Source organism: Chaetura pelagica, unplaced genomic scaffold (genome assembly GCF_000747805.2).
Source record: "Chaetura pelagica isolate M959 unplaced genomic scaffold, ChaPel_1.0 scaffold457, whole genome shotgun sequence".
In the NCBI taxonomy this organism is placed as follows: Eukaryota; Metazoa; Chordata; class Aves; order Apodiformes; family Apodidae; genus Chaetura; species Chaetura pelagica.
Genome location: NW_009953969.1, coordinates 476,595 through 484,474, shown reverse-complemented (window position 1 = coordinate 484,474; position 7,880 = coordinate 476,595).

The window sequence follows — 7,880 nt, the reverse complement described above, 5'->3', positions numbered from 1 at the left end:
CTCCCCCCGGCCTTCCACCGCCCTCCCTCAGCCTCCCCCTGACCCTCCACCAGCCTCTCCTCATTCTCCCCCCGCCCCTTCCCCAGCCTTTCCCCGGCCTCCCCTCAGCCTCCCCCCCCGTTCTCCCCAGCCTCCTCGCAATCTCCCCTCCGTCCTCAGCCCTCGCTGCTCCCCCGGGCTGTGCGGGGAGGGGAACCAGCCCCGGGGCAGCGGGCTCTGCCCCCCGGGAGCCGGGCGGGAGCCCCAGGGATGCACCAGCCAATCCCGGGCTGCAGGAGCACCAGCTGCGTGTAGGATGGTGTAGAAGGCGAGGGAAAGAAAACAGGGTGGACGCTGCCACGGGGAGACAAGGGGAGCTGCTTTTTTGGGGGGCGACGCTTTCTATGCCGCCGTAGAGTCCATGATGCGTGTAACAAGGTAAGGTTTGTGACCGGCCTTGCGGCTCCCTCCGAGTGCACGTTCCGTCTGCCGCTCATTAAGTGTTGAACCGTTTGGCGCAGGCTGGGAATGGAGCGGGATCGGGTGTGATTTCCTGTTCGGGAATGTTTTTCAAAAGCCTCCATCAGTTTCAAGTTGTGATAATTCCTTGTAGAGATGAAGGAAGTGGATGTGTGTGAAATGAATTCATGACTGGCAGAAAAATGTAATGTATGCGATGAGTGAAGGGTGTTGTAGCATCAAAATCAGTCGTGGATCCATATCAAATGAAGGCCAGTATGAGATAGACCCGATTTGGAAAAATAAAATAACACAGAGAGTAATTCAGAGACACGGATCTGACAAGCATGTCTGACAGAAGAATCCAAAATAAATTATTTCCTAGAAAAGCCCAGAACTAACTTTTTAAAAATACAGCATCACAAAAGAAGGCTGTAAAAAGAAGTGCAGACCTTGTGGAGTCTGTATTTTCCAAGATGAGGGACTGACACGTTAAGTGTACAGCGATAAAGCCAGTGGCCCAGCTTGCAAGAGAGAAAAAATAACTTCAGAGGAGCAATCCATTTGATATCAGACTTTACAGACTTCTGTCAACACTCAACTTCACCAGGAATTGCTCATTTTAAAGCTCTCTTGGCTTTATAGCTTTGAGAATAGGAACATTTGACTTGTATATCTCCCTCTCTGTAGTATCTTAAGTGTAGCAACAGAAACCTAGTCTTAGATTGTCAGAATCCCATAAAGAAAATTCTTACCTTTGCCCAATTTTCTCTCTAAATCATATACCTAAATTAAGCAGGGGAGGGATTAAAAATAAAAGATCTGTGATCTTTTCAGTGAGCTGATCCACCCTCCAGTGAGAGCTCAGCTCCCAAACAGAGCCCGAGGTCAGACTCACTGTGTTTGGGGTGCTGGATCATGGAATGCTGAAAGACTGAGAGTGGAAACCTTCACTGGGAAAGATGAAAACAAGCAGCTGAGTGTTTTCCATGCTGCAGAAGGCAGCAACACACAACAAACCAACCAAACAACTTGAGGAGCTTTGACTGATGTAATCTCCTCCTCTCCCCCCCCTTTTTTTTCCTCCTGCTGTCTGAAAGTCACTGTAGAGAATTAATTACAGGAGTCTACTCATTGTTTACACTAATGTGAAAAGTTATTGCTTTAGTCACATAGATTGCAGTGAGTTTTCACTCCGTTCAGTCCCAGGCAGAGACAATGACTTCTGGGACCAAAATATCTTTACTTCATTTGGGTTCATTTGAAATTGAGTATTCATACCTGACTATGACCAAAAAAGTGTCTTGCTTGAAATGCAACAAATATTGAAACCAAATGAAAGCTCTTTTTACCAGCAAGTTTGCTTCTTCAGCAATTTTGGAAAATTTAAATGGAAAACTGGAAGATCAATCCATTTACCTAAGTTTTTGCTTAGAAAATAAAGGGAGTGGTGGGAAACACTAAAAGATACTTTCTGGAAACACCATTTTCTAAGCTGCCCAGTTCAGCCCTTTCTTACTCATTCCAAAGCTTTGTCTCTCCTCAAAATCTGAAGCAGACACCGACTTATTTATTTTTTCTCCCCTGAAACACTAGTAATTTCATATTGGAGCAAAATAATCAGAAATACATTTTAAAAAATAGAGCCAAAATACTCTTCCAGAAAGGCGGCATTGAAGAAAACTCTCCTCTTAGGCTGCAGGAACTCACAGCTAGTTGTTAGTTATCTGAGTTGGTTAGAAGTTATCTTACTTTTTTTTCTTGGTCTCGTCCAATACCCTCTGAATGCTCCATCCTCTCTGATAAATCAACATTTTCCTAGATGCAGTTGAGGAACATGAAGCTCTATTCTCCGTGTGCCACAAAATACAGCCCTGACACTCTGCCAGGTTAGAGCTTTTCTTGGTTAACCAACAAGCTCACAGGGGCCACAGATTTTGTTCCACCTTCAGGAGAATCTTGACCAGGCAAAAATACTCTTAGCTAAATGAAGACTGTGAAGCTGTAGTGGTTTCTCTAATAATGAGGTGAGATCCTGAAGCTAGTCTCAGATACCATGGCTGTAGCAGTCACGTTAATGGTGATTAGAAAACTCTGCTCATTTGCAGTAACACCTTCACTGCCACATCTACCAGCACTTGATTCATGAGAAAAGTGGTATTTATTAGACATTGTCCAGGAAAGGACTTAAATCTAGGGAATCAAAGCACTACTCTATATTTAATCCCATATTAGTCATGACTCCTGAGAACTCCATCAAGCTAATTCAGTGCTTGTAAATCTATCAGAAAGAACAAAAACACCTGGTTAACTGAACATGGATTGCCGCCTTGAAGTCAAATGGGTTTATTAAAATCCATTATAAATCCGTTTCTTCTTAACATTTTTTTTCTTTCTCTATTTTTAAATAAATCTTTCTTTCCAAGGAGGTTTAACATGACTGGTGAAAAAATAACAACGCATGCTGAAAAAATGGTGGTGTGGATTGAGGAGGCAGCCTGAGAGTATCCTTTTAATTAGGTGTTATTCACCTAAAATCAGTCCCTATTAATTAGCAGTTTGGAGGAGAGAGAGAAGTAATATTTATTCCAACAAATCTTCTCTTGAATAATTTTGTTGGCTTGTTTTGTACTTGATGTACAGCCCTAAAGGCTGGAATTGCTGAATTTTGACCATGAAGTTTTCCATCCAGGTAGTTTATAGATAAATGTGTTTATTAGATGATTCACTCTTATTTATAAACCAGATTAATTTCTTCTTGTCTTGGCTGGGGAAAGCCTAGAACATTTTCTTAATCTTTCTGGAGGAAAAAAGAGGATCTAATAAAGAAAACCTCTGCTCCTCACACTGCAGTGATCTGTAACCTCTACCAGACTACATCTCTTCTGCACTGAGAAGATCCCAGCTGAAAACTTCAAGCTTCTCAGCAGTAGCACAGCACCTTTCTGCTCAATTAGGATGTGTTTATCTATGAGCCCCAGCAAGAAACTGTGATAATTTTGTACTTATGTGGTTTTAGACTATCAAAAAAGCTAATTTAGAACACTTGGGATAATGTAATTTGTGACAAGGCTCCAAAGCCCAGACTCTGTTCTTGTGACACGATACTCACAAGAAAGACATCTTTTTTTTTTTCACTCTGATTTGGCAATTTCTTGCAAATTTGTGTAAAATCAAGATTCCCTAGGAAGCTTTGATGTTCCATTTACATGACCTAGCCAGCTGCCCAGTACACATAGCTTATTTCTTACTTGTACAATCAAACATTGTGAATTACCCATCCTGAGAGGCAATTAGGTCCAGACTGGCTGGAATCTTTGCTCAGCCAGCCATAAAGTCCCCGCTCCTACTATAAAACATTTAATAGCTGTAACATGAACATCTAAGAGGATCTGGCTTCTGCCCACATACTAGGTACAGGATTAAAGTCTTGTGGCAAAGGGAGAAGTCATCTAATAGTTTACAGCAGGATGGGATGTATAGATTCCCTGCCTGAGCCACAGCTCTCAAACTGAGCTTATTTTCTTCTCTTCATTATTGTACAAACAATATTAGTGCTTGGACAGCTTAAAAGAAACTTCTGTTTGAGTCTGAGCCCTTTCCTCTCCATCCTCTGCTGAACAACTTCTGCTGAATTTCCAGGAACAGAAATGGGAAGTAGCAACAAAAAGAGTCAACCCCTCTGTCAGTACCATGAACATTTTTCTTTTGTATTTTAAGACATTTTTGTCATTCAACAATTGGGAAGTCCTCTATAGACACTAATTGCTCAAGCTTTACAATACCCTTCTTTCCTCATCTTATGAACAGAAACTGTAATTAAAGAAGGTTAAGCAACTTATCAATGGTTATAGAATAAAATCAGTTATATTTCAGGGAACTCCACTCTGAGTACTCTCCTTCCTTTAGAAACTGAATCTTCTTCAGCTCAATGATCTCCTGGTGAGCAGTTTCCTCCCACCCCACCTCATTTTAGCCCAACATGAGTCCTTCTGCATTAGAAAATAGCCAGATGGTAATTAGCTGATGAACTGGGCCAGAAAACTGTCGGAGGACTAAGTTATGGGTAAAAAGGAGATCTACTACTAGATGTAATACTCTCCAGTGAGAGTTCCATATTTAATTTTAGGGTGTAGTCTTTGCAAATCTTAAAGATCTTGATTTCCATTAAAACAACCCAACCTGTTTGGTGTAGCAGAGAATATTGAACACTGTTCCAGTGTCTCACCACCCTCATAGTGAAGAATTTCCTCCTCATGTCTAATCTAAATCTCCCCTCTTCCAGGTTTGATACATTACCTTTTGTCCTCTCCCTACAAGCCCTTATCCAAAGTCCCTCCCCAGCTTTCCTGGAGCCCTTTCAGCCACTGGAACGTGCTCTAAGGTCTCTCTGGAGCCTTCTCTTCTCCAGACTGAACATCCCCAACTCTCTCAGCCTATCTCCAGAGCAGAGCTGCTCCAGCCTTCAGATGATCCCCATGACCCCCTCTGGACTCACTCCAGGAGCTTCATGTCCTTCTTATGTGGGGGGCTCCAGAAGCTCTACATGCATTCTTCCTATATATCCACAGGGCAGAACAGTCCACCTCAGATCGTAAGTCCTAAAAAAAAATTAGGCTGGAAAAGACCTCTGAGATCATCAAATCTAACCATCAAATAAATCCCACCATGCCAACTAAATCATGTCCTGAAGTACTACATCCACACATTTTTACATCCCCTCCAGGGATGGCAACTCCACCACTTCTCTGGGCAGCCTGTTCCAATGCCTCACCCCTCATTCAGTAAATTGTTCCTGATATCCAATCTGAACCTGCACTGGTGCAACATGAGGTCATTTCCTCTTGTCCTATCACCTGATAGGACAGTGTGATCATGACACTTCAGATGAGGCAGTGAAAGCAAAGAGAAAAAAAAGTGATAAACCCAGGATCTTATAGCAGATAAGACTAATCTCTGAGACTCAGACTATTGCTTTATTCTTTATGTAAAATTCTTTTCCTTCCTGAAACCAGGACGTGCTCTACCACACATTTAATTCAGTTTGTTCCTACAACCTCTGTACATCCCACATGCCTGCAACAGTCTTTAAAAAAATCTCATTGAAACATGAACAACATTAAAAAATGTTCTCAGGGCATTTGCGTTCATTGGAGAATTGGAATATGTAAAACGTTGAGATGTTTTTCACACTGTAACCTTAGGAAAGTTCCTTAGGCTGGAATTTTTAAATTATTTTTTAATAGGGGATACATATTTATATCCCTCTAACTGCTTAAAAAATGTTAGTCTTGGTCTTTTCATGCTTCAGCGCCTGGTTGGTTAAACTGAGGCAGAAGTTTACTTCTCCAGGGTTTTATGTGAATAAATGGTTGAACTTAATGATCTTACATGTATTTTCCAACCTTAATTAATTAATTAATTAATTAATGCTATGGAGACTGATTCTACAGTGACTCGACAACGCAGACAAGTGGATGTGGTTCAGGTAGAAACACACACAATTTTCCTCTCCATGAGAACTACCTGTGTATTTATAATCTTGTGGAAAATACCTTCATATTTTTAAATCATATCTTTAAAACGAGAAGATTCTTTTCTTCTGTAACTACTTCTCTAAGGGCAAGCACAGAGCAGGGCTCTTGACTATTCCTTCTCCAGTGCTCGTTTCTTCTAGATTTAGGAATATGCTGCATAAACAAAGTAATTAATTTTCTAATCCTAATATTATAATTTTAAATTCAAAAGGGATTCAATTAGTCATTACAGTTTAATGGCCTGAAACACTTTAGTGTTAGTAAGTACTTGAAAAAGTAAACTCCTCATGTAATTTAAAACATTACACAGATTTTGTTTTGTTTTCCAATGGAAAAGATCATTTAGGAAACATGGAACCTTATGGTTATGATGCCCAGGGTCTTCCCAGCTTCTGGAAAGGAGGGTGCCTTCTCTAATAGATGGGAGGAAAATTGACAGAAGGATTTCTCAACATGAAATATATGAGCAGGGTCTTTTTTATTTCTTCAGTGAGATTATTTACACATTTATTGTTTGCAGGATCAGGTCCAACTCACGTTAAAAAAAATTACATTTGTGCCTAACAAGACAATAAACATTGACTATTTCTCTGCTTGTACAGAGTATTGTACTTTCAGACTGTAAACTCCAGTGGGTTCAGATAACTTCCATGTTTTTTCTGGAGGCACTTTTATTCCTGCAGCTGATACGTTCCCAATCTATACAAAAGATTCTTTAGGATATTAATGCCTGGAATATATGCCCAGAGTATATTCATGCACACACACACCTGCCCCCCCCCCCCCCCGCCCCCCCCCCCCATTTCCATTAGAATGTGGACATGAGTCTGCAGTTCTATTGGAAATACCCTTCATTTTGGGCACATTTACAAATTAAATGACTGATGGTCAAGAAAAAATTTCCCACACAATAAAAAATAATCATAACAGAGGGCACTAAAATGTCATGAGTGCAGGTTTGAGTGAATGTGACTTAAAAAATGCTTTTCCCTCTAAATCCATCAGCTAGAAAAAGGAAAGCTTTCATATGAACACACTTTAATTATTTGTGTTTTGAAAAACTGAAAACTAGGACTGATTGTTTCTAAATATTTAGGAATCTATAGGACTTTGGTCATTTCAGTGTGTCTGAGAACTTCATGCTCTTGTTTTCTCAAAATCTGAGCAGGTTAAAGAATTATGATCCCATTTCAGAGGGATGGGACCAAGGTATAGGGAGAAACTGTGGCTTGTCTTCACTGAGTTCCCACATGAAACTATGGTTAATACTGGACTTTGGATTGGGCACCCAAGCAATTGTCAGCCTGGGCTGATTTTTTGGCTCAGAGTGAATTGGACTGCAAGTCAAGTGCTGCTGGTAGAGATCCTCAGAATTGCAGCATCTGGAGCTGGGAGGACTCAATGAACTCCTCCCAGTGGGTAGCTCCAGAACTGCTGGTCAATGCCCTTACTCTTTGTGCAGCCATGCTGAACAGAATAAAATGAATCTGTGAACTATGCTTGTAGTGAGGACAAGCCATCAGGTTACTTTTCCAAGAAGAAAAGAGAACAAGAAAGCAATCTGTGTCTTCTGAGTTTTTGCTGTCCTGAACCTGAACGGCAACATTGTGCATAGATGTTGCTGAATGATTTGGTACTGATGTTAACAGGCAATTTGTGCAGCCATGCTGAACAGAATAAAATGAATCTGTGAACTATGCTTGTAGTGAGGACAAGCCATCAGGTTACTTTTCCAAGAAGAAAAGAGAACAAGAAAGCAATCTGTGTCTTCTGAGTTTTTGCTGTCCTGAACCTGAACGGCAACATTGTGCATAGATGTTGCTGAATGATTTGGTACTGATGTTAACAGGCAACCATTCTTGTGGTGTGTGTTTTTCATTGATGACTAGCATTACTGGGGGGGGG